This window comes from Equus przewalskii, chromosome 19, assembly GCF_037783145.1.
Source record: "Equus przewalskii isolate Varuska chromosome 19, EquPr2, whole genome shotgun sequence".
NCBI classification, from domain to species: Eukaryota; Metazoa; Chordata; class Mammalia; order Perissodactyla; family Equidae; genus Equus; species Equus przewalskii.
In genome coordinates, this window is record NC_091849.1 from 15,282,660 (window position 1) to 15,310,384 (window position 27,725).

The window sequence follows — 27,725 nt, forward strand, 5'->3', positions numbered from 1 at the left end:
TCTCAACTGTTTCTCATTTCTGTCTCCCTAGTTGCTTTTTTACTTATTTGGAACTCAAATTCTCGCTCCTGTGAGAGGGGAACAACCATTTTCGAAGAGTAACTAGCATCTGCAGCCGCTAGAGGGCAGACCTCAGCCTGAGAACGCAGTTTCCTAGGATACAGGACCGGTCACCTCACTGCATCTCCCTTTGCGTCCCCAGAAGGCGCTGCTGCCAGCTTAAGATGCCTAACACCTGATGGGTGCTGTCGCCAGCTCCACGGCTCCTGGCAGTTGGTTCATCCCTTGAGCTGGTACGAAAGTCAACCTTATTTCAGAGACAAAGTTGGGAGGGGCAGCTTATCTTCTTTAAGACACTGCTCTGCCTCAGATGTCCCGGGCGAGTTTTCATCTTTGGGATTAAATTCTGTAACTTGAATTCATCATTGGCATAGGAAATATTTATAAAGTCCTTCAGGAGCGTTGTACTTTTCTGAGCACTGAACTAGAAAGACTAAACAGACACTAGCCCGTCAAGGTTGAACGACCTATCAAAAAATGCCAGGGGAAATTCTCCTGCTATCAGTCAATTTCTCCAGGGCCAGCAGGGTGATACCATTCCTCTCCTTTATCTAAAAAGACAGGCATGGTATCAACTTTCAGATTTTCTTAGAATTCTTAGACTCATGTTCTCATTTTATCCTCAGCTCTATGAGGCAGGCAATATGATTATACTCATTTTAAAACTGAATTTCAGTTTTTTCATTCAACTTCTGTTTTGACAATTAAAAATTTCCTAAAGTAAAGTTGATGTTAAAAACATGAAATGCCACTAGAGAGCTTATCATGAGAAGCAGCAATTCTCTGCTCTGCCCCTTCCAACACTCCAGCTCTGGGTCTGCAACTCAGAGGCAGCCGTGTGGAATTCCTAACTGTTAGTGTTTTAAGGATTTCCTGGGATCCCCTGCAACACATCTAAATAATGTGCTTAATGCTATTGTTTCTTGGTTTATCAAGTTGAGATGTGAGCAATTGAATTTCTCTAATAATAGATGGGGACTTAGCTCTCTCGAGGAAGTCTCTCATGATACCTGTTTTGAAGACGAGCAAACCAAAGCTCAGGAAGTTCAAGGGACTTGTCCAAGATCACATAACCAGTGTGGATGGAGGGGCCGGCCCCGTGGCCGAGTGGTTAAGTTTGTGTGCTCTGCTTCAGTGGCCCAGGGTTTCACCTGTTCTGATCCTGGGTGCTGATATGATACCGCTCATCAAGCTATGGTGAGGTGGTGTCCCACACAGCACAGCCAGAGGCACTCAACTAGAATATACAACTATGTAGTGGGGGGCTTTGGGGAGAAGAAGAAGAAGGAAAAAAAAAAAGAACCAATGGAAAGGAAGTTAAGACCCTCGTCTTCTGAGTTCAGAATCCGTGTAATTTCCACCATCAAGATGGGGGGTAGAGGGGCAGTAGAACAATGCTGCTTACCCTCCAGGGTTGTCAGCACTTCGTGTTCGGGTGTCAACACCGATGTAATAAATCCCCTTTAAACGGAGTTGGCAGGTAAAATGCAGATGCCCAAGTTAAATTTGAATTTCAAATAAAGAACAAATACTTTTTAAGTATAAATATGTCCCAAATACTGCGAGGGATATAAATGCTGAAATGTTACTTATACTTTTATTTGCTAAATCTGGCAATCCTACCTTCAAACTATGAATCTAGGCCTTCTACTTGTTCTGGTTTTAAAACTCTAGAACTACAGATACAGTAAGAGGTCTGTGACTAATCCACGACCAAGGAATTTTTCTGAGAAAGGCAGACATTACTCATGATTTCCATACAGATAAAATATAAAACTGGCAAAACTTAAAAACATAGAGTTTAGGGATACAGACATATGAAGTAAAATTATAAAGAAAAGAAAACAAATTAGTAACAAAATTCAGGAGAGTGGCTCCCTGGCAAGTGAGGGAGATGCCACAGGGAGAGGTAGAGGGGGCTGCTAAGGTATAAGTGAAATGGTAGTGAGTGCAATGGTGTTTATTTTATTTTTTTATGTAACATATTTCTATGCAGTCTTTGTATGCATGTTATATTTTATCAAAAATAGAAAATAAAAGCATGCCTAGATTCTAGAATGAGATAGACCTAGGTTCTAATCCCAGCTTTAACCTCTCTGAGCTTTATTTCTTCATCTGTAGAGTGGGAATAATAATACCTAATTGGCAGCATTGTAGTGTGGTTTAGAAATGATGTATGTAAAGAATAGCGTAGAATAGACACATAGTATGTCTTTAGGAGATTTTATGACTGCTCAGGTCCAGGAGGACTGAAGCAGAGGGTTGTGCCAGGACTTCTGCATCCCAGTGGGTAAATTTGGTCAAAAATTGTCTTAGCTTCTGTTGACTGTGGCCTTCTTATCTAAACTCTCTCTTTCATTAGTGTGTGTTTAAATTCTGAAGAAGTCGCTTGAAACTTTACATAATCTTGAATGTTAAACTACTTCTTAAAAAGGAGCCTCAGCCCTTTCAGAAGTAGATTTGTGAGTGAATGAGATGATGTTTGTAACTAGAAGAGTTAAAAAGAAAAGTGAATTCCCTGCTAATGTTAAGTGGCAGCTTCAAAGCGCAGGACACAGGTAGGAGAAATCAATGAGCAAAAGTCTGATTGGAACAGGCAACCATTGGCCATGGACATGCAAAAAGCAAATTATTTTCCTTAATTGTATATTCTCAGAAGCCTTTCCCCTGATATTAAAATTATCCCTTCCAGTGGATAAATACCCTTCTGGCAAAATTCTGAATCGTGATTTTTTTTACATTTCCAAGTATATACTTCTATGTTTCTTAATATATTGAAGTCCTTTTGACTTTATTTATTTATTTATTTTTTTAAGGATTGGCACCTGGGCTAACAACTGTTGCCAATCTTTTTTTTTTTCCTGCTTTATCTCCCCAACCCCCCCGTACACAGTTGTATATCTTAGTTGCAGGTCCTTCTAGTTGTGGCATGTGGGACGCCGCCTCAATGTGGCCTGACAAGCGATGCCATCTCCGTGCCTAGGATCCGAACCCTGGGCCCCCGCAGCGGAGCGCTCGAACTTAACCACTGGGCCATGGAGCCGGCCCCTGTCTTTTTGATTTTAAAAGGACCAACTGTCCTTAAGATTTTGTATTAAGCCATGATTTAACATTAAATAGTGTCTTTTTTAAATCAGAGAAACAGAAACTTCAAATTTAGAATGATAATTGAAGCATTTTTCTTATAAGTATTCTGAGTTGGCTGAAAGGGGGATTCACCATACCAATTCAGCAGGAAATATTCTACAGAAATTTATTTTTATGCATCTTGCATTAAGAGTTAAAATGCCTTGGGAGTAAAATGTTCAAATTGACTAGTAATTCATTGAGAAATCATTTCACTTTAAAAATTAATACTCAGTGCTGCCAAAAATATAGTGAAGTGGGCATTCTCGTACTTTGCTGGTGAAGTGTAGACTGGGACAGTCTTCTGGAAAGCAATTTGTTAGTATGTATTAAGAGCTCTAAACATGTTTGTATTCTTTGACCTTATAATTCCATCAGGACTATCTCCTTAAAAGTTCTCAGAGACACGGCCTCAGTCAATAGGGAACCTCCCTCCCTTCTTCCGAACTCTGGGGCCCACTTCATAGAATAAATGTGCATGCATAGTTATCAAGTATTTCTGAGAAGGGTGAAGAAGTAAGCTATCTAAACATTCATCAATAGGGAACGATGAAGTAACTTGTTGTGCTCCTGTATCATGGAGGATAAACCCATTAAAAGTACGTTTACCAGGATTTTTAGGAAAAGAGAAAAATGTTCACAAGGTTTTATTAAATGGAAAAAAGCAGTTTATGAGTGGTACAAATTATCTCAACTATGCCAAATATATATTTATACAAATATTGGAATAAAATAAGCCAAAATACTAACAAGTGGTAATTTTAGATTGTGGGATTGTAAGTGATTTTTATTTTCTTCTTTATACTTTTCTCCATTTTCCAAATTTTCTACAATGAGCACTATTACCACCATAGTGAAAACCAAAAAGATTATTTTAAAAAATTCCAAGGTGGTGGCATATCTGTATATTGGTTATACACGAACTGACTCGTGTGCCGGGAGAAAGAAATCTAATGGCACACTCTGATATACCACTTCCAGCTCCTCGAGGCAGGGATAAAATGGCGTTTTCTCAGAAAGGATTTGTGTAGCTTACATTGCTATTAAATTGCATCATTTCACTATATTTAGAGAACTCTAGCGCATGGGTTCAACAGTCATGTTTTCATATTGGTACATGAAATGACACAAATCTCCAGTCTCTTCAGAGAGCATGCAATTTGTAATGCCTATTAGTTTTATGTTATTAAATCCATCTCTGTTAATAAGATCTATAATTATTAAGCAGGAAGCATAATGAAGTTGGCTGATTACAGAGAAGCCAAGTGTTTCAAACTTCGTGACATTTTCTGGTGATAGCCATTGACTGGAGCACTGTTATTTTAGAATAATTTTACTGAGAAAGGAATATGTTTACAGAACGTCAGTTGATGAATTTATACTGCTTAAGAGCTTTAAATTTCTGAATTTGGGCATTGATCTCTCTCTCTCCCTCCCTTCCACTCTCTCTCTGTTCAGAATTTTGACTTGGGAGTAGGGTAAAGCAGGAATCCATAGCCTAAAATGAAGGTGTGAGGTCTGGGGACCCCTGCACTCTGCCTCGCCCAGGAGAAGAACACTTGACAGTCAGGGCTCTGTCTGACTTGTAGGAGGCTTGTTGCTGGGTATGACTCCCCTCGCGTTAAGTAAATGAGCACTTTATTAAGTTTTGGTATTGATGCATTCATATTTGACATGCAGTCTAATGTTCTTATGGAGCATAAAAAGAGGAAAAGGCCCTATCTTGTATTCTTAATCCTTTGGAGCTTTTTGTTTAGGAATGAGTCAAATTAACTAAGTATAGACACTATGAGTTTCTTATGCCTTCTTCCTTTACATAGAGTGCATCTGGAATAGTAGAGTTCATGGCATCTCTTCCCAAGTACAGGTGAAAGATCATTTCAGAGTTAATCCATATCTTACATCATGACCCACACAGTCATCATTTTTAGCTACCATTAAATTTGGACCCAAAGAGTGAACATCTTAAAATTCCTTCTGAATTAATAACCCACGCTTCTGCCAACTCCTCAGACAAGATTTCACCTTCCTAAGCTTTAAAGTTTGACTCTGAACAGCATGCAACTCTGTGCTGTTTTCATTTAATTAATAATTTATTTGACAAATATGCTCCATGAGAGGCGTTCCAAAGAATTTGGGAGATAAACGTAAAACAAGGGTCATGGTTATGGAGATAAGCATGAGAGAAGAGAGGGATACAGTCATGAAATATATACGTTACTGTAACTCAGTTGAAATTTAAGTGCTACCACTGTGTTATTCATTAAGCTTTTGTCTGTTAGCTTCCAATCCACGCTTCTATATCCTGTTTTGTGATGCTGTGAATCTGCATGCCACTTCCTCCTTTACTGGCTCCTTTAGACTCTGCCAATCGGGCACTAGAGGGAGACTGCAAGGCTGGAGGAGGAAGAGGAGATGCTCTCTTTCCTGTTCGCTTCCTGTTTTTGTCAGTGTCACCTTAGCAACACTACTTCACCCTTGCAGCTGCTCCTTCCAGAAGCAGCAATTAATTCCAGATGATTCCAATTTACTGATTTTCTACACCTTAGAGAACCAGTCTTTTCATGCACTTTCAGAAACATGGCCTGAGTCAGCAGGGATCCCCCCTCCCTTCCTCACAGGGCTGGGTCTCAGCTCCCTGGGGACCCTCTCCCCGGTTTCTGAGGTCCCTGTTTTGTCTGAACAGCTTCCTCTCCTCAGAGGTCTGAATTCCAGTCTGCGGGACTTACTCTCCGAGCTTCAGAGTTTAAACAACTCTGACCTTTTTGTTTTAGTTCCTCAGTCCAAGGAATCCGATGGATGCCATCTCTGTGATACCTGACGGTTCCTTTTCTGACTTTTTGGTTCTCCAGTATCTGGTTCGCAATCCTTTATGTTACATTTTCTCTGTTAAAATAACTGGTGTGATTTCTGTCTTCTTTCTGGATCCTGACATACAGCTTCCTAAGACAATAAGGTTGGGGTTAATGTTAATCCTCATGAAATGCACAGGGCTGGTTGCTGATTACTTTCTGCAGATAAGAGAGAAAAAAAATACTTCTTCATTTCTAGCACAGGAAACTTTTCCTAAAGCTCAATTGACTGGGCTGTATAGAAACTAATTTAAAAAATGCAGATTTAATCAGCTAGATAGAAGCTGATTTAAAAAATAAATATGTATATTTTTTTCTCCTTGCTTTCATAAAAGGTTCTTGTAGAAATTCCCATTCCTATAAAGCATGTGATGCATCCAGACATTCTATAGGATTCCAATGACATGTTAAAAAAACAATGTTTATGTGCATAAACACAATCTCATTGCCTCCATCTTTAAAATAGAGTTAAACAGAAAAATTTTAAAATATTTATTAATTCAATAAAAAGTAACCAATCATAAACCTGTTATGTGTTAACATAAGATATTTTTAGTGAAAAATAACTATATTTTCCAGAACATAAGATATTTAGTCAGAAGAGTGGCAATATTTTAAAATTTTGCAAATCTTTTTAATATCTGGCTTGCTAGAAGACAACTGGATTCTCATATATGCCTCATGTTCAACCTGTTGGGATATGTTGTTTTTGTGATGTATATGAAAAGAAAATAACTTCACATAGATATATAGTTTGAAATGGGAATAGTATTTTAATAGTCTTTTCAAATAATTGTGGATATTCTTTTTTACTGTTACACAAAAACTTGACAAGTGATAGTTTCTCAAAAGTTAGTTGTGATGTTCAATTTGAAACCATATCAATAAACAAAATTTTTTCAGAGATTTGTTGAGATATAACTGACATACAGTAAGTCACACATATTTGAAATGTACAATTTAGTGAGTTTTGACGTATAGATACATTCATGTGTACATCACTAAAGTCAAGATAATAAACATTTTTATTACCCTCGAAAGTGTCCCTGTGCCCCCTTATACTCCATTCCTCCTTCCTATGTTCCCCCAACCACTCCCAGGCAATCACTGATGTGTTTTCTGTCACTATAGATGACTTTACATTGTTCTATAAGAGCACTGCCCAAAAGAAATACAACATGAGCTACAAATGTGAGTCACATATATAATTGTAATTTTTCTAGTAGCATATTTCATTTAACACAGTATATCAAAATATTATCACTTTGGCATGTAATCAATATAAAATTATTAATAAGATGTTGCCACAGACTGAATGTTTGTATCCCCTCCAAAATCCGTATGTCGAAACCTAATCCCCAGTGTGATGGTATTTGGAGGTGGGGCCTTTGGGAGGTAATTAGGTCATGAAGGTGGAGCCCTCATGAAAGGGATTAGTGCCTTTGTAAAACAGACCCCAGAGAGCTTCCTTGGCCCTTCCATCGTGGGAGGACCAGTGAGAAGATGACTGTCTGTGAACCAGGAAGCAGGCGTTCACCAGACACCGAATCTGCTGGCAGCTTGATCCTGGGTATCTCAGTTTCCAGAACTGTGAGAAATAAATTTCTATTGTTTATAAGCCACTCAGTCTATGGTATTTTTGTGATAGCAGCCAAAATGGACTAGGACAGATATTTTACATTCTCTTTTTTCATACTAAGTCTTTAAAATCTGATATGTGTTTCATACTTATAGCATCTCTCACTTTGAACTGGTCACATTTCAAGTCTCAGTAGCCATATGTGGTTAGTGGCTACAACATTTTACACTGCAGATCTAGAATTGTCTCAATGGAATTATAAAGTATGTTGTCTTTTTTGACCAGCTTCTTTCACTCAGCATAATTATGTTGACATATATCCATGTTTTAGCATATATCAGTAGTTTGTTCCTTTTTATTGCTCAGTAGTATTTCATTGTTTGAATATGACACAGTTTGTTTATCCTTTCCCCTGCCGATGGACGTGGAATATTCACTTTCAAGTCTTTGTGTGGACATATGTTTTCATTTCTCTTGGGGAAATACCTATAGGTGGGATGGCTGGGTCATACAGTATATCTTTAGCTTTCCATAAAACTGTCAACCTGTTTTCCACAGTGGCTCTTCCATTTAGCATTCCCACCAACAATTTATGAGAGTTCCAATGCTTTCCATCCTCTCCAATACTTGATATTGTTAGTCTTTTTAATTTTAGCCATTCTACTGCATGTGTAATGATATCGCACTGTAGTTTTAATTTTCATTTCCATAATGACTAATTATGTTGAACATTTTTTCATGTATTATTTACCTTTCATAGATCTTTTTTGGTGATGTGTCTGTGCAAATCATTTGCCCACTTTTTATTAGGTAACTTGTCTTCTTATTGTTGTAAGAGCTATTTATGTATTCTAGATATCAGTCTTTTGTAAAATATACGTTTTGCAAATATTTCCTCCCAATCTATGGCTTGCCTTTTCATTTTCTTGGCATTTTAAAGAGTAAAAGTTTTAAATCTTGATGAATTTATTGGTTTTTCTTTTTATAGTCTGTGCTTTTTCTATGCCTTATTTAAGAAATCTTTGCCAAGCCCAGGGTTGCTAAATTCTCCTATGTATTCCTATGTTTTATGATTTTGATTCTTAGATATAAGACAAAGATACAGTTTGAGTTAATTTTTGTATATATTATGAGATAAAGACTGAGGTTCCTTTTTTAAATGACTATCCAATTGTTCCAGAATCACTTTCTGAAAAGATTATCTTTACCCCATTGGATTGCCTTAGCATCTTTGTTAAAAATATATTGGCCACATATGTGCAGAATTATTTCTAGAACTTGTCTTCTGTTCCATTGATCTGTATGTTTATCTTTATACAGCATCTTTGTTAAAAATATATTGGCCACATATGTGCAGAATTATTTCTAGAACTTGTCTTCTGTTCCATTGATCTGTATGTTTATCTTTATACAGATATCACACTATCTTGATTACTGAAGCTTAACAGTAAGTCTTGAAATCAGGTAGAAGGTTCTTCAATTTCTTTTTCAAATTGCTTTGGCTACTCCAGTTTCTTTTCATTTCTGTATACATTTTAGAATTAGCTCGTCAAGTTTTACAAAAATAAAGCCTGTTGGGATTTTGATTGGGATTGCACTGATTCTATAGATCCATGTGGGGTGATAGCAGTAAACATTTTATACTTTGTTACATTAAAATATGCTGGTTATCTTGTAGTGTGAATGGACTTAACCTATACATGACTTTGTAACATCAGGCGTCGGTCATTTGGAAAACATTGGTTCGCTGAGTCATGCGAATCTTCCAAATATTTGAATATTTTATTGTACAGTATATTAAAAAGCCATATTTATTAGGATCTCCACCAATCTCATCAGAAAAGTCTTTAAGTACTGGGAAGCTGTCAAGCCACAGTGGCAAATACACGCTTTCCAAAAATACTAATTTTTGCCAGAAAACTTAAATTTTTTCTTTGGCAACAAATACTTTCAGTTGTTTTCCTTGAAGTGACAGGCTTACTTGGTTCAAATAATCACATCTGAATAATCCTAGTTTGTAGTCGTTCTTTCAAAGAAAAAATGGTGTTCTATTAAAAAACAAAAACAAAAACTGGCCAGTTCAGCTCGCGACTCAAATACAGGTGCTTTTTCTTGTGAGAACCATTGTCATTTGGCATGCAGCTAAGTGCCTTACTTGTACTTCTTATTTCATCATGAAGAATACTAAAAAGTTGTGTATTCAAGGTTGAGATTTACTAAAATTAGTAATTTTTACTGCTTCATCAAGGATATTGTTAGGTGCAACTGGTCTTTTTCTTTTGCAAGTGTGCGGTGGTGAAGAATACAGTGACTACTAGTGTAATTGGTGCCACTGCTTTGATTTGGGTTAAGATGGAAGGAGTTTACTCACCATTGCTTTTGCACTATTATCACCAATGTCAACACAGTGGAAAAGGTAAATAACATTCTAGTTACCATTATGAAAATAGTTTTGACCTCATGGACCCCTCGTAACAGTTTAGGGAAACCCCTCCCCTCCAGGGTTCCATGGGCCACACTTTAAGAACCATTGCTGGGGCTGGCCCAGTGGCACAGTGGTTAAGTTTGCACGTTCTGCTTTGGTGGCCAGGATTTGCTGGTTCAGATCCCTGGTGAGGACATGGCACCGCTTGGCAAGCCATGCTGTGGTAGGTGTCCCACATATTAAAAAGTAGAGAAAGATGGGCACGGATGTTAGCTTAGGGCCAGTCTTCCTCAGCAAAAAGAGGAGGATTGGCAGCAGATTTTAGCTCAGGGCTAATCTTCCTCAAAAAGAAAAAAAAAACCATTGCTTTCAGGGCACAAAAGGGCATTTAGTAAAACCTGGAAGCTATGCTCGGAGGCTTTGTTGAGATGGTGAGACCTGAGCTGAGGCTTGATGGATACATATGTAAGGAAGGGTTGGCTGTCTAGACAAAGGGAACAGGATGTGAACAGCAGGTTTCCCTTCTTCCGTTTTGGTCAAGGAAAGGGTGCAGTGAGGGCGGTGCCAGAGTTACGATGGCAATAGACACACGGGGCCTTGTAGGTATGAAAGGAGCTGAAACTTTATCCTTCAGATGATGGAAAGCTCTTGAAGGTTTCACAACAGGGCAGCAACACAATTAGAGTTGTCTGTTAGCTCTGCCACTCTGGCAACAATATGGTGAATGGATTTGGGAGGCTTACACTAGAGAGGAGGAGCTCAGTTAAGAACCTGTGCCTTGTCAAGGTAAGAGATGATTTAATAGAACAGATGGTCAACTAATTAAACACTCGAACCTCCTCCCCCTGACTAATTCAGTCAGAATATTTTGACTAGTACATTTGATCAGAGGATGCAACTAAGATTCACCTTTAATTCATGGATGCAGACCTGGACATAAAAAAGAAAAGCAGCCTGGGGTCCAGCCCCGTGGCCGGGTGGTTAAGTTCATGTGCTCCCATCAGCGGCCTGGGGTTTTGCTGGTTCAGATCCTGGGCGCGGACATGGCACCGCTCATCAAGCCAAGATGAGGTGGCATTTCTCACAGCACAACCAGAAGGACTTACAGCTAGAATATACAACTATGTACTGGGGGGCTTTGGGAAGAAGAAGAAGAAGAAGAAGAAGAAGAAGAAGAAGAAGAAGAAAATTGGCAACAGATGTTAGCTCAGATGCCAATCTTTAAAAAAGAAAAGCAGCCTTATAGATCAGACTTTGTGTTCCTATTACCTGTGTCCTTCCAGACAGAGATGGAAATTCCTGCCTTCTCTGCTCAGTTTAATCATCTCCTGTGATAACTGGGGAATGGGAGCAGAGAGTAGGGGTAGAAGTGGGTTTACAAGCTGTGTTTAGTTGTTTCTCACAAAAGAATAATTGGGAGGTCCGAGGTCACAAGAATTCTTGTGCTTTAATTATGAGGTGTATGTTTGCATGTGCACTTGCACACATGTGCTTGCATCCGTATGTAGTATTGATTTGTGTACTTTAACACTGCACTCCACTTCCCACTCTAATCCATATCGCTACTAGCTCTTGTCTGGACTTCTCCAATGACTCCTTGCTAAGCTTATTTCTACTCTTAACCTGCTCCAATCCATTATATACACAGCATCCACAGTGATCATTTAAAAATATAAATCAGATCATCATTTGCCTGCTTACAATCCTCCGATGACTTACTCCTCCACATAGAAGAAAATCCAAAATCCTTACGCTGTTCCACAAAACCCAATGTAACTGACTCCCACTTGCCTCTCTGACCACTTCTCCCATTGCTCCTTGCCTTGCTCTCCAAAGTCTTGTCGCCCAGGCTTTGGTGCGTTTCCATCTTAGGCCCTTTGCACTAGTTGTTGTCTCTGCAGGGGATGCTATCCCCCTAGGGCTTCACATATCCTTTAGGTCCTCCCAAATTACGGAAAGCTCCTTTCCTGATCACCCAACCTAGAGGAGCCTCCCTATCACTTCGCTCTGTTCTATTTTCATCATAGTCTTTAGCTCTGGTAGCACCTGGCACATGGCCTGGCACATAGGAGGTTCTCAGTAAGAATTTGTGGAAAGAATGGATAAATGAGTCACAGGTAAATTTTTCTTTTTGTGTTCACATTTTATGATTCTCACAAAGTTGTAATGCAAATGATCTGATACTGATAGTTTAGAGCCATGTTTTGAATACCAAGGTTTTTTTGGTTTGTTTTTGCTCTGGTCAGGGTTTTATTCCTTCTAAAAGCATGTACTGGAAATTCAAAATTACTTAGAAAGTGGATGGCTTTCTCTTAACCAGCTAGAGGTATTAGTATTATGTTGTAAAACAAGAGAATTTACTAGTTCATTTATGGAATAATGCCAATGTTTCCCTCTTTAGAAAAAGATACACATATAAACAAATTGTTATAAAATGATACAATGTAATCAAGATACAAAGCACCATGGGAACACAGTGGCAGGAACCGCCTTCTGTGCCTAAGGAAGTCGTGGAAAGCTTCAGAGAGGAGATGGCGGTCGATATGGGTCATGAAGGATGAGAAATTTTCTAGGCAGAAAAGAGGAAGAAAGGCATAGTAGGCATATGGAACGGCATACAGAAAGCTGCAAATGTGTAGAAGAACATGGTATGGGGAAATAAGTATCATGTAGAAAATATCTCTTTTTCCTCCAATGACCCACAAATTAAGAGTTTGAATTCTAAGAAGAACCTCCCTACCAGTGATATTCCTTTAACTGTTTTGAAACTGTTTACAGAGCAGTGGAATCATTGTCCTCCTAAAGGAAGTCTTAGGTAGAACCCCAACTTATATAACAGTAAGAAGCCTCTGTGGGTGAAGAAAGTGTAGGGGTCTTTGTAGTGCTTCTTGACCTCTTGGTTCCCCCCTGTGTGGACTGACAGCCCACTTTAGGACCCCAGATCTTTAAAGAAAATAATTTAAAAGCTACAATCTTTTACTCTTTTTAAGAAAGCTGGGCGGGAGCTGTGGTGGCCATGAAGATGCACCGCTCAGATCTCCTGCAGCTGGGGGCATAGTGACAGGTAGGAATCCCCTATGGCACTTGCATGAGTCCACGCTCCCCATGGTCTGCTCCTGGCCAATGACTGAATGTGACAGGGCCACTTATGCAGGCCTGTTCCTGCAAGCCAGGGGACTCCTGTGATAGGCGACTGGCTCAGACTTTGCTTCAACCCGGCTAAGACACTCTTAGGGCTGTGCTGCACTCTGAACCGGCCTCTCCAGCCGCCCCCTATTACTTCTCTCTCATCCTTTGCAGCTCACCTCACCTCCTTCAGTTCCCTCCCCTTTTTCCCTTATTGGCATTTCTCTTGATAAATTTCTAGCATGTCTAAACCTGTCTTGGCATCTGCGTCTAGAAGGACCCAAACTAACACAGGAGCGTATGGAAGTGAAATAGAGACTTGCATTACCCCTAAAATTGCATATTTCTAGATTATCTAAAGTAAGAGTTCCAAAGCGCACTGATATTGGCGAGATTCCAATAAAACCCAAGAGAGAGGAGGAGAGGGTGGAGAAAGGAACTCCTAGGCGCTCTATTGTGTTCTTAAAGCTTGCAAATTGATCCTGAGTAAAATCCAAAATCTAAATATGGGCAGACTGAAAAGCTTGAATAGATATTTAAACAGCCAAAGTAGAACTCAAGATTAGTTAATGGAGGCTGTTTTCACACCCACACAACCTGGCAGATCATTGCTGTACAGTCTTTGTCGCAAAAAATACTACAGAAATATGGTTCTTTGAAAACATCTTCTGTCCCTGTACAAATGACATAGGATCCGGAGGCATTTCTGCAAATAATATGTTTTCCTATGCCAGTGTATAAATAGCTTTAGAGTATTGAGATCACGAGAAAATTGCCAAGACTATTGCTACACTGACAAGAGAAGCAGCTGATTTGGAGGCTGTGCTGCTATTTGCTGCTAGTCCAGAAATTTAATGAGACGCAGCACATTGTTGTTTTCACACGACCAGATAAGAGGGCAGATCCTGCCATCTCTGACTCCATAGAAAAGGCCAGAATGGGGCCTTCCCAATTTAACTGCCCTTTGGTGAGATTTACTTAGCAGGCAAGTGCTTTGCTTCTGTTGGAAAAGATTGTCTTTTTAAATGATGGCCAAACCCAGTTCTCCCCAGCTTTTAATGCACGTGATCCTTCTGGGCTGGACCAAACATACTTCCATTTTTCCTTTCTACCTTTTGGCAAAACTTATAAAAGAGGAGAAAGATCTGCAGAAAATATGAAAATCCAGGATGTCCTAGCATACCTTGGAGATTTGCATCATTAAGTATCCTGATCCCCTGACATGCGCACAGTTGCCCCCCGCTATCAGTTTGGACTTTGCCATTCCTTCATTTATACTTTAATTCATGTCTCTCTCTAGACAGCTTACTATGTGCAGGCACTGTGCAGTGCACTGGGGGGATAGCAATGAACCTGACTGGCAAGGTCCCTGCTCTCTGGTAGCACGCACTCTTGCTGGGGAGGAGGGTGGTAAATATACAACATAATGGAAATATGAGTGATCAGATAGAGGGACTGGGAAGAGTGGCTTTTACACAGAGTGGTCAGGGATGCCCTCTGTGAGAAGCCAGCCATGGAGAAGACCAAAGAGAAAAGGAAACATCAAGTGCAGACACTTAAGTGGGAATGAACTTGGCCTGTTCGAGGCACAGAAAGAAGGCTGAGGGGGCTGGATCACAGGGAGCACAGAAACGTAGTGGGAGATGAGGTCAGTGTGAAACGCTGGGCCCAATCTTGTAGGGCCTTATAGGCCCAGCATGGTTGGGAGCTTGGGCTTATTTCAAGTGCTAGGGAAGTTCATTGGAGTTGTTGGGTTTTTGTTGTTTGTTTTCAGACACAGATGACTTCAAATGTTGGATGTTTCTGTCAAGGATCTGAGCACTTACATTTTGCTACTCATCAATTGCCCTTATTTGTTGTATCTCTTATTTCCTTGCAGAATGTGAATGTTTGTGTCCTCAAAGCCCAGCACGTTGCCTAGCATATGTGGATATTTAATAAGTGTTGACTAAATGAAAATGCTCCTGAGTATAGAGAAAGACAAAGTTGTGGTAAAAATCAGTGTGAAACACTAATAGTTAATAGGTCAGCATTGGATGGAACCCAGTGGGAGGAAAGCGACCAAGTAAGGTCTTGTGTTATGACAAATCCCTGGTGAAGAGAGGGGGTGCACTGGCTACTGATGCTAATGAGGGAACTTCAGAACATTCTAACTCAACGTGAGACCCAGGAAATAGGTACAATTATAAATGCTTTTCAGTGATTTGCAGAGTATGTGCCATATTTGTCTTCTTGCTGGATATGATCTTGTCTCCCTACTGGAGAAGAAGGGAAAGAGGTTTGAATAATCTTCCCTCTTCTGGTTTATTAAAAGGTAAGGTGAACATTTGTCCTTCTTTTTGGTTGTTCAGTATCTGAAAGTCATTCCCATGTTTGGATTTCCCACCCTGTGTCAGTGAAAGATAGAACAAACCTTCCACTATAGAAACTGAAATTCCAGATACTTCTTTCTCAATTTCCATTGCTAGAGTCAAGGATGACTCATAGCATCCACTTGTGAGATGAAGTCATGAAGTCGGCAGAATCATAGGAAACCCTCCAGTGTCTTTCAGGGTCAGAGGTGGCAGATTGACCAAGGTTCTGGGGTAGCAATGCAAGAAGGGCTACTGGAGCCTAGGGTCCAATTAACCTATTGCCTACACAAGTCATCGTGTCCCTTCTCAGGAATAATTTTCCTGGCTATCTCACTGCGAACTTGACTCTTTAGCCTTCCTAGAGATTCTGTGAGCCACCCAATATTCTTTAATGAATTCATTTTCTGCTTCAACCATACAGAGTTGATTTCCAGTCTTTGAAACTAAGAATTGTGAATGATTCAGAAATTGGAATGGAGTAGTTACAAGCCTTAGAGCCTTAGAGAAATATGGGATGTATGTGGAAATATGGAAGTGTTTTCTGGCTTGGTTGAGGTTGAAGGCAATGAAAATCCAGCTGGTGTTGTTAAGGGCTCTTGTCATGATCTGGTGAAGCAGTTAATCAAATCATCACCTGTGTGCACCTAGACTGACTTGCTATTGAAGGCAAAGCTCTGGGGAACTAAGAGATCAATGCTACTAAATAATAAGAAGTTCACGGGGAATTCAAAGACTATGGGATGAGATGGCTTCTACTGCCAATTGATAGCTTAAATAAAATAAAGATGCTCAAATTCCCAAATTCTCAGTTCAAAGCACATGCTGAAAACCAGAGGTTTCCATGGCTTTGTTAAAAGAATTTCTTACTGCTTGCCACTGAAGTGTGCAGAAAGCCAAATATCAAATGTACAGTTTGATCTTGAAATTTTCCGAGATAAAAAGAGTTGAATTCACATCCTTAGCAGTTCTCTTAAGAAAAAGTCAGAGCACTGATTGGGGAAGAGTGGGCCTGGAGAATTTCGATGGGAAGATTTAGATGCTTCATATAGGCCATGGCCAGGCATGCTGCACTGAACTCTTAAGAACACTCAATTGTCTAATGAAAAATAGAATGCAGGAGTGTGTAATTTTGGAACATGAGCATTTTCTTACACAGTGATGTGATGGACCCTTAAATACTAATGCATTCCTCCATGCCTCTCCAAGAGTAAAACGGTATAAATGGCAGATCAGAATCTTACTCCGTAAGGACTACTGAGACTATCAAACTCTTGGCAAACTTTCTTAATTTGCTCTCTTGCACTGCTGTTTGCTAGTTTAATAATAAAACCAAGTTAAAATAATTTAAGCCAAATCTGAGTGGTAATTCTCACTAGTTTTTGAATCTAGACCAGCCTTTGTGGTCTAACGTGGTTTCCTCAGAATATCCTGAATGTTGAATCCCCACTGAGTAGCTTTTGCTATTGTGAATGGAATAATTTCTTTCATAGCCATTTTTAGGCTTATTTCTAGGATAAAGTCTTTTTTGGGTACACTTATCTTTTATCTAGCCACTTTACCTAGTTCTCATTAAATCTGAAAATTTTTTTGTAACAGGGTCTGTTGGGTTTTCTACTTCTACCTCTTCTTTTCCAATGTTTATATCAGTTATTTCATTTTCTTTTCTTCTTTTTTTTTTTGAGGAAGATTAGCCCTGAGCTAACATCTGCCACCAATCCTCCTCTTTTTGCTGAGGAAGACTGGCCCTGAGCTAACATCTGTGCCCATCTTCCTCTATGTTATATGTGGGACACCTACCACAGCATGGCTTGACAAGAAGTGCCATCATGTCTGCACCCGGGATCTGAACCGGCAAACCCTGGGCCACGGAAGTGGAACATGCGCACTTAATTGCTGTGCCACCGGGCCGGCCCCAGTTATTTCATTTTCTGATCTTATTTTAATTGCTAAAATTTCCAAGACTGTGTTAAATAAAAATAGCAATGGTGACAAAGCAGTCTAGTTTCTGATTTTAATAGAAATGGTTATAGTGTTTTATCACTTAGGATAGTATTCAGTTTTATTTTTTGTTAATTAGTCTTTATTATATTTATTTATTTCTATTTTTATCTTGCATTTTTAATAAAGGTTAAGTGATGTTTCATCACGACCTTTAAGCATCTGCTTTTTCCCTTTTAATCTGCTCATTATGTTAATAGACTTCCTGATATTCATGCACACTTTCACAAAAGTACTGTTTTATTTTTTTTAATTTGTTCTGCTTTTTTATATTACTCCTTTGACATGTTGCTGGATTTTATTTGTTAAGGTTTTATTTAGAATTTATATATTTCTATACACATACGAGATTGATCCAAAACTTTATTGTTTGGAATGATTTTCTGAATTTGGTATAAAAGTTATGCAGTATTCATAAAATAAATTGGAGAGGGTTTCATCTTTTTCCAATGACTGGAATATTTCAAATGACATTGGAGTAACTTGTGCTTAAGAGGTTAGATAAAGCTCAGCTATGAAGCCATCTGGTTCTGATATTTTGTCCAGTGGTAGATTCTAATTACCTTCCAATATCTGTTATGGTAACTGGTTTATTCAAGCTCTCTTCTTTTAATTGAGCCTTCTAATTTTGATTTTGCTAGAAAATCATTCTTTTCTTCTAGATTTTAAAATGTTTGCAATAGAGTTGAATTCACTTAAATTACATTTAATTTCTCTTTTATCTATGCTTTTAGAAGTGTTTACTGTTTTTGTCATTCCTTTCAAAGAACTAGCTTTTGGGTTTATCTGGTTTTTGTTTGTTATCTTCATAAATCTCTGTTTTTTTCTTTGTCAAATCATTCTTTTTAGTTTCTTTTAATTTATTTTGTTGTAAGGTGGGAAAATTCTTAAGATCCTAATAACCTATTAATAAAAAAATTTTTTTGGTTAAATCCGCCAAAGTTGATTTTTCTTGTTTCTAGTTGTAAAGAAGAACTTCTAAGCAGGATGACAAGAATAATCCATGAAGAAAGCTTTGGAACTGAAGTGAAAAAAAGTTCTATTGGTAGAAGAATGTGTCAAAGAAATGAAAGTTAAAAAAGTACTCTTCATCCTTTGGGGCAATGTTTCTCTACCTTTTTTTGGGTCATAATTGCCCCCTGAGGGGTAAAATTAAATCATTTAACATTTAAAATTAAATCAAACTTCTCCTGGACAAGAGAAATTAAATACTAACGAATAAGATGTTGTCAGGTAGGGCTGACCTTTGGAGGATCCCAAACCAGTGTAAAATCTAAGTTTTTTCACCCATCCCTCTGTCCTCCCGCAAGAACCAATTTTTGCCCTCTTGGGCGTGCTATCTCCCCTGTTGAGAATGCGTGCTTTGGGGTAGAGAACAGAAGGGAACCTTGCCCCATAGTGGATTATTTCAGACATTCAAAAAAGGTAGTAATATCTAAGGTTCTGGAGCAAAATGAAGATTCACAGGCACTGAGAGGTTTGAGAAATCCTCTTACGGACTGAAAGAAGAAGAGAAAATCTGATGTTTGCTGATGGTTCTGGAAACAAACAAATGTAGATCCGAGTTCAACAAAAGTCATAGATCTCGGGGAAGGGACGGGAAGAACTACTGCGTGTCAAGAAGGAAGGAAGCTTGCTGGTCCTGGGCACGATTGCCCTTGGATCCATCTCTTGCTTTTCCCCAGCTTTCATCTACATGGTAAGAGGCTGACTGTCATAGCCTGCACTTCTCAAGCTCGCATGTCAGCCGTCTTCCAGCTGAGTTTGTCCAGTTGGAGGTACTGGTGGGAGATTGGAGGATAGGAAGAAGGAAAAAGCCAATTTATTTCTTCTCTCTCTGCCATGGCTGTGTATTTTCTGTGGCTCCAACTCTTGCTGAATGCTATCCCCCTACAGTTCCAACTTCCCGTGGGCTATCTCAGCCTCTGGGCTCTGGAAACACGACCTCCTCCCTTTGTTCCTCCAGCCAACCCAGGCTTAAGGGTTTCCAGCTCTAATCGCTCAGTTGCCTCACTATTCCCTATTGTCTTCTCAGTCCATCATTTGTGTGACCAATTCCCTGCATTAAATATCCTCTGTATTTTATTTTTAAAGATTTTATTTTTTTTTTCCTTTTTCTCCCCAAAGCCCCCCGGTACATAGTTGTATATTCTTCATTGTGGGTCCTTCTGGTTGTGGCATGTGGGACGCTGCCTCAGTGTGGTTTGATGAGCAGTGCCATGTCCGCGCCCAGGATTCGAACCAACGAAACGCTGGGCCACCTGCAGCGGAGCGCACAAACTTAACCACTCGGCCATGGGGCCAGCCCCTAAATATCCTCTGTGTTTTAGATAATCAGACTCTGACTCATAAAGCAACTAATTGGAAAACTTTCCAATCGAGCATGGATGCATGGTGGAAAGCATTTATGAGAAATGAAAGAAGAGGGAAAAGTGATAAAACTGTAGAAGTCTATTTCAGAGTACTTAGCCAGAGGGAGTGTACAGATTATAGTTTATACTTACAAATCACAAACAAGGACATCCACAATAATTTGTTTATATCTTGGTACTATATTGTAATGTATATTATCAGCTCATACATTTGATTCTCTTAGTAGGCAATGAGGGTAGGCACGTAGTCTTATTCAAACCTTGTATACTCAGTACTCAGCACAATATCTAGCATATGCTAGGCACTCAATAAATGTGTATCAAACAAATGGAAGATAATGCAGAGACAAAGATGTTAAATTATTTTTAAGAGTCAACTATTTCTAAGAGCTCCTAACTTGGAATCCACAGACTCCTACAGGGTCTATGGAGAGATTTCAGGGGGCCCATAGACTAGGGTGAGAAAAAAATTACATCCTTATTTTCACTAACCTTTAAGGAAAAATTTAGCATTCTTTTCAGGTACGAGTGGAGGAAACAACCCCTAGTAGTTTGTGGCGTGCCCATCATCAATAAGTGTCACAGATATTTTTATATCGCATTATGGTTGTTGCAGTTATCTCAAAATATTGTTAACACCCACAATCATTTCAAAATTTAAGTAGTTATTGGACCTGCCACTAGATCTTGCTACTTAATGTTAATAAAATTACTGTATAGGAAATTTATTTTTAAAACATTTTGATAACTGGATTTCAAGATGACTGGTTTCCTTTTTAATCTCTTTTTTTTAAAATTTAAAAACATTATTCTGAGAAGGCATCCATAAGTTCCATGAGACTACCAAAGAGGAAGTCCCAAAAAAAGTTAGAAGCCCTAAAACGTTTCCAGCCTTGGACTGTGTGTTAGAGGGGCCTAGATGCAAACCCCAACTGTGCCTCTTAACAAGTTGCGTCTACTTGGGCTAAGCACAGATTCCTCATTGCTTAAGTGGGGACAATAGTAGAAACTAACTTCTAGGGCTGTTGCAAGGATGAACATGTCAATTTTTTAGTTCAATACCTGGCATAGTTAGTGTTAAGCAATATAGGCACATGAAATGTAAGTCACACAAGATAAAAAGCAGAGCGTGGGGCTGACGATGACTTGTCAAGCTGCGGTCTTAATTAGAAGACTAGGAAAGAAGGACTTATCTGATGGATAAGTTGGCAAAATAGGCCAAGTCTGCTAAGCCAGTTTAAACAATGGGGTTCAATGTCCCTGATATTTGTCACTACGTCTTTGGGGAACACATTAATGAGCCAATTAATGACAACAAGGAATTTGCTGCATTGTAAGAAAGTATTCCATAGAGGCCCTTTTAGGAATCTAAAAATAAGAAGGCACTTTAAGCTTGGCGTAGTTGTAGACCAGCCTCAATGCCCACTGTTGATCAGTTACCTCCTTACACCCGTGGGCGGTCTGCCAGGTGACCTCAGCTGGGAGTGATTCACTGGAAATAAACTGGCAGAGCAAAATTTGGAGCAACTAAGCGACAAAAGAAAAACAAATCCAGAAAGCTGAGCAATGAATTAGAAGACTCAGACTCTGCCAGGAGGCAATCTCAGTGCCATGCTGTGATGTGTTAGTGCATTTTCACCTTTTCGGATGGCTCAGAGCTCTTGGAGGTGCAGTGGGGCAGTGGAAGGTCAGGATACCTTATGACACTGCCAGAGAGAGGATGTTTCTATCGTTCGACCATTTCGCTGTGGTCTAACCTACTATGATTAGGAGTAGTTTCTTATATCTTTCCCTACATGTTTATATGCTGGACACTTTACATTTTCCTCACAATACTCTAGGACATAGGTATTATTACCCTTATCCTCCTCTTTAACGGGTGAGAAAAATCAAAGGTAGGGAAAGTAATTAACCTATCTGAAGTCACACAGATTGCCAGAGATAGACCTAGGACTCAAAAATCTCAAGATACAGAGAAGTTGGAAGGAAGCGTAGAGTGAATACCTGTATACTCAAAGTCTGCCTAACTCTTAAGTCTTTTATATCCATATTAGCCAACCAGAAGTTACTAGATTTACCAGGATAGGAATGTAGCCAGGACAAAACAATTCTGAAAATATTTATGATTCTAGAATGGACAAAATCTCATCTTCAAAGTTAATTATGTTTACTCAAATGAGAGGAGCACTCCTCCTTTTTGATGCTTCCCAAGCTTTCAGTATTCTCCAGGTTTTCTTTGGGCTATTAAATTCAGCCAGAATAATACATAAGTAAAGTTCTGGTTGGTGTTAGGGCTTCTGTCCCTTTGTGTCTCTAAGATGACCTAAGGAAGCAGGTAGTCTGATTGAAAGGTGCTGTGACAGAGGAGGAAGCTCTGTTGTTGACTGCTGGCAGTCTTCCTTCCCTCTCCTACAGAGCTGGGTGAGGGACAGCACGAGAGAAAATCAAGTTCAGTACACAGCTGCCGTTCTGAGAAGAAGGAGGCGGTGGGTGGGGATGGTGGTGTGTGGAGAGGGAACAGAGGTATCTGTGATCCGTCCTTCCCCTCTCTGGGACTAAACCTTTGTCAGCTCTACAAAATCACTGAACCTTAAAGCTAGAAGGGATCATAGAGATGATCCACCTAGACCTCCTCGTTTTACCCCTGAAGAAACAGAGATCCAGCAAAACTTCCGAAGCTGGCTAATGGCGGAACTCAGAATCCATCATGCTTCCCACTCCACCGTGATATGATCCCACCTGTTCAGTCATGCATCATTACTTCAAAGTGCGCTGAGTACTGCCAGGCACTATTCAAGAGGCCAGAATTGAGTTAGCTCCATCTCTGCCCTCAAGGGGCTTACAATCCAGTGAGAATAACGATAGGCCTGTTTATTGAACACCTTCTGGTGCTTCACATGCACTATTTCTAGTCTACTCAACATTTTAAGTTAAGCATGATTGTAGGTTCAGAGAGGTTAGTGGGCACAAAAGTTAATGTGCCCAAAGCCACATTATTGGTAGGGCCGGGATTTGAACTAATATCTGTTTGACTCTAAATCCTATACTTGTTCTGCTGTGTAACACTTTCTCCTTAATATTATCAAATGTGTAGTAGAGGCATATATACTGTTCCTATAGCATGTTGACTCAGATATCTGTATGGCTTCTAGAAGATTAAGAAGTTATTTCTCTGGTACCATTCTTACCAGAGAGGAGACCATGAAAAAGATGAAGTTAAATTATGAAGAACGTGGAATTGACTTTCTAAAAAGGATTTAAAACAGTTGAGAGGAACATATATAGCACGTCAAAAGAGGGAATGGGGGCTGCCCGATGGCGTAGTGGTTAAGTTTGCACTTTTTGGTGGCCCAGGGTTTGTGGGTTCAGATCCTGGCATGGACCTAGGCACTGCTCATCAAGCGACGTTGTGGCAGTATCCCATAGACAAACTAGAGGAAGACTGGCACAGATGTTAGCTCAGGGCCAACCTTCCTCACTTAAAAAAAAAAAAAAAAAATACTTAAATAATGAAGGAAATTCAACAAAGCAACAATAAATGTATAAAGGGGAGCCAGAGCTGAGGCAGGACATAAAATGACGCGGGGTTAAGGAGATCTACCAGCTGGAGTAAAAAAACTGAGATGTATTTTCACAAAATAGTTCCCGGGACAAGAATGCTGATCTATCCTTATGCATAGTTTGTTGGTTAAGACTAGAAAACAGAAGTAGCATAGAGAAAGAATACAAAGCTGTTAGAGCTTCCTCTGCTCCATTCAATGGGTTTTAAAGGATTCTACTGGGTTAGACCTCCATGTTACACAGAGAGGTTCATTAAGTACCTTAATTACAGACTGTCTTAAACCATTAAACACACTTTACACTACTACAGTAGAATGTAGCTTTAATTAAGAGCAATATCTTTCTTAGGCAAGGCCCAGTTTTCAAAATTTACACGTGTAAGGCATTATTTGAGTTAACCATATGTTGACTATGGTGGCATTTTAGCTGGGCAGCAAAGGAGTAGGAGGGGCTGAAGGAGCCACATTCCAGGCAAGGATGAGAATGCTGGCTTCAGGGGTTTGGAGTCAGCAAACTGGAGTTTTAGATGCATTTTGGCCTAGTCAAGTTATTTCACATCTCTAAGTCCATTTCCTGATAACAAAATGGGGATAATAACTCCTTATAGAATTTTTGTGAGAGTTAAATAAAAGTAAATAGAAATGAAATGCTTGGCAATTTGATGCCTGGACACTATTGTTAATGAAGTAAAAACTACAGATTTCCCTCCTTCGTGATTAGCTGTTCTTAGTCCAATTTCGTCCAAGAGTTGTCTCCTTATCAGAGTCTAGTTAGAACCGTTGTAAGTGATAACAGACCAGCATCTGATGACAACGAATGAGACAATTCCATGATGATGTCCTTTGCTTTGTCCGAATAACGTCACTGTACGTCACAGACTGGGTTCCCTGGAGCACAGTGCACAGGATGTGTATTAGGAGCTGCCCTTGGGATCAATATCTGAGGAAGGAAGCAGGTGTGGGCCGAGGGAGAAGCTGTGATGCAGGCCTCACAGCAGCTTCAGCCTACTGGGAGTGCTGGAGCTAGAATGGCCCTTCAGAACTGTGCCAAGCTGGACTGAGCCAGCCTGGCCTTTAGACTCCCACATCAGTCAGTCAAGGCATGTGGGAAGGGGAGCGACCTTCGTCATGGGGGCCCTCCACAGCTGAGGAATCCCTGACCTCCTTCATGGAAGCGGGTCTGGACAGCACACCGCTGTCTACGCACTGCATCCTGGGAAGATGAGCTCTTTCTCTGGTGGCTTTCCTGTCTTTCCAGACACAGGGAAAGCGAACATCATCAAGTTCCTCTAATTCTTTTATTAGCAGTTCCTGGGAAGATTGAGAGAGACTTGTAGGGAAAGTGTGCAATGGTTTCCCAAGGAGAGGGAGTTATCTATGTTCTCGATTACAGAGCAACTCCCAGTTCTGAGTGACTTAATCAGAGGAGAAGGACAGAATGCAGACAGGCTTCACACAACTGTGTCAAAGGAATTTGAGCAAAGGCTGAGGTCTTCTAATGGGGAAAAAGTATGGAAAGCACAAGTTCTGAGAGATTTCAAGTCCATCAAGTTGCATAGGCGTAACATATTCCAACATCCTTAAAATTATGAGAGCAGAGCCGGCGCGGATGGCCTAGTGGTTAAAGTTCAGGGCTCTCACCACTTCCGCGGCCTGGGTTCATTTCCTGATTGCAGAACGACACTCCCCATCTGTCAGTTGCCATGCTGTGGAGGCATCCCACATAGAAGAACTAGAAGGACTTACAACTAGGATATACAATCATGCACTGGAGCTTTGGGGAGGACAAAAAAAAGGAAGATTGGCAACAGATGTTAGTTCAGGACAACTCTTTCCTTGAAAAAAAAAAAAAGATTATGAGGGCAAAGGTGGTGCATTCTAGCTTAGGAATTGAGGGTCCAGCTTCAAGTGGAAATTACCTAAGTGGCGGAATACAAACAGCAGCAGCCTCTTGCACAGGAAAAGCTTAAAAAAGTGGGGAGGAGGGGGCGCTAGATTCTTTAAACTCTCCCTTAGAAAGGAAACTCTGAAAATTTTAGTCTCTGGAGATATTACTGATGAAATGTACCTATCCTTTTTGTCTTAAATCAAGTGAGGAGGCCCAGAATTGTCCAAATAACTGTAGTCTTCCATGAAACTCTCTTCTCCTTATATTAACAGGAAGAAGGAAATAGACTTCTTTTCAGGGTACTACAGCCGAGGAGAACATGAGCATTGTGAGTCTCTGGAGAGGCTACTGAATAACTCTGCGGCGAAGCCCACAGAGCTACTGCAGAGGATGGATGTTTCCCTCTGAGCAAAGCAGACACGATCATCAAATCTGCTTTGCCAAGTATTTATTTGAATCTTCATTTCAAGGCTGAGGAATCAGTAATTCACCAGAAAAGAGAAAAAGAATTAATTAAACTAAATCTAAGCCATCTTACATAACAAAATACCACGAAATAGCTTGTATAAGAACTGCTGGGGTCTTTTCTAGAACTTGTTAATTTGGTCTTTTGGTGATCACTACTGGCCAACAAACCTACCTATTACACCAGCGTAGTATTTGTACTTTGTAGAGGAAATTCAGAGAGGGCTGAAGAGAAAAACAGTAGAGTAAGTCCTGCCAACTAAATAAAATGGCGCCTGTCACAACATCAATTTGTGTAAAATGGCAAAAGAACATCTAATATACAGGCCTGTCAACGAACGTCTAAATAACAGGGCTCTTCTCGGCTACGTCTGCGCGTAGGTTTACACTTAAAATACATGTGTCTAGGAACTCAGAAGAGTTGAGGGTTGAGTTGGAGCTGCCATTGATGTTTCTCACATTTGAGCTCCAGTTCATGACACACTAATCGTGCACTTATTACAAGTGCTGCCTTCGCATCACCCCTGACAGGACAGAAAAGAGAGGCATACATCCTGCTTTGTGGGCCACCTATAATTATGGGTTTGCATCAAAAGCAAAGAAAAGTCATGTCATTGGTCTCATTTAGAAGCACAACAGGCTCAAAGCCTTTGAGAGTGAAAAGTGTGGCACAGCGTGGGAGAGGATTTCTGTACAGAAAATTATCAAAGCCATGATTGTAACATTTCTATTCCCAAATCCGTATGAGCTCCTCTGAAAAAAAGAACATGATGTAGCTAGACCTCCAGGAAAGTTGGTGATATCTGTGCCACCGTAGGCTTGTAGAGTTCACTTAGCCTAACAGACGGAAAGATGCTAAAGTTTGGAAGAATAATACTAGCCCAGTGCTGGAATAGTGTCCATCTCATGCCAGACATGGGACAAATTGGATCAAACTGAAAGAAGATACAGGGAGTCAACACATCTTCCCTCTCAAGAGAAGGATGTAGTGTTGTGGGAAGTAAAGCGAATCCTGGAAATCTCATTGGTTGAAGTTTCCAGATCTGTAAGGATGAGGGTTAGAGGCATAGGCAGGTTTGGGAAAACATCACACAGTCCTTTACTTTCTTCTCCCGCTCTCTTAACATAAAACCTTTTTTAAGGGCAATGCCATAGGATGGTTTATCTCAGTTTTACATCATTCTTTATGATGGATCTTCCAGCTGTTTCCTTTTGAGAAACTTTAAGCTAATCACATTGCAACGTTCAAGAGATTTCCCTGCTTGGATGTTTGTATTTCTTGCCTTCGTTTTCATTCTTACATTCATTTTGGTTTCCTTAAACCATTCTAAATAATCTCCCTCCCTTAGGTTAGGGGTTTAACGATGTGGTAAAATAATTGTAGACCCACTTGAATTATCACTGAGAGAATGACAGTACACAAGTCTGTAACACACACACACACACACACACACACACACACTCTGGTTCCCTGCCATGTCCAAGTGGCAGTTTTTATCTGTTGGGTCTGCTAGGATTGTCAACCCTCTACCTCCTTTCAAATGAGTGAATGCAGCAAAAACTCCCTCGCACGTTTCCAGGAGAGGCTCCCACACTCTTGCATCGTTGCGTCACTCCTATCTTCTCTGCTGCATGCACTCCTGAACATGACAGCGTCTTTCTCCACAGAATAAACACATGGGCAGCAAAGGTACTAAGAAGAGCTTTATAAGCAGGGGGAGACTGCATCGAGACTAATCGTCTTTTGGAGAGCCATTTTCGGAAAGTAATGCCACCACCTTTTACTGCTGAATAAGCTCAGAGAACTTGAGTGGGACTGAAACAGGCTGGTGGCTGAAGTCAATATTTCTTTAGAGCTAGGCTTTTCTTTCTAGAACTGCTGCTTCATGCTCCCGTTTTGATGAAATACAAAGGTGCAAG

The 27,725-nt window shown here is 40.0% G+C and overlaps 2 long non-coding RNA genes across 2 annotated transcripts in view; both read left to right on the top strand.

Annotated features, from left to right (window-relative positions):
* Positions 1-27,725, top strand: part of LOC139077410 (uncharacterized) — a 170,450-nt gene that overhangs the window by 20,941 nt on the left and 121,784 nt on the right. The gene's annotated exons all lie outside the window — the stretch shown is intronic.
* Positions 32-26,095, top strand: LOC139077411 (uncharacterized). The gene is made up of 2 exons (XR_011529909.1): positions 32-293; positions 25,613-26,095. It is a non-coding gene; the product is annotated as an uncharacterized lncRNA (long non-coding RNA).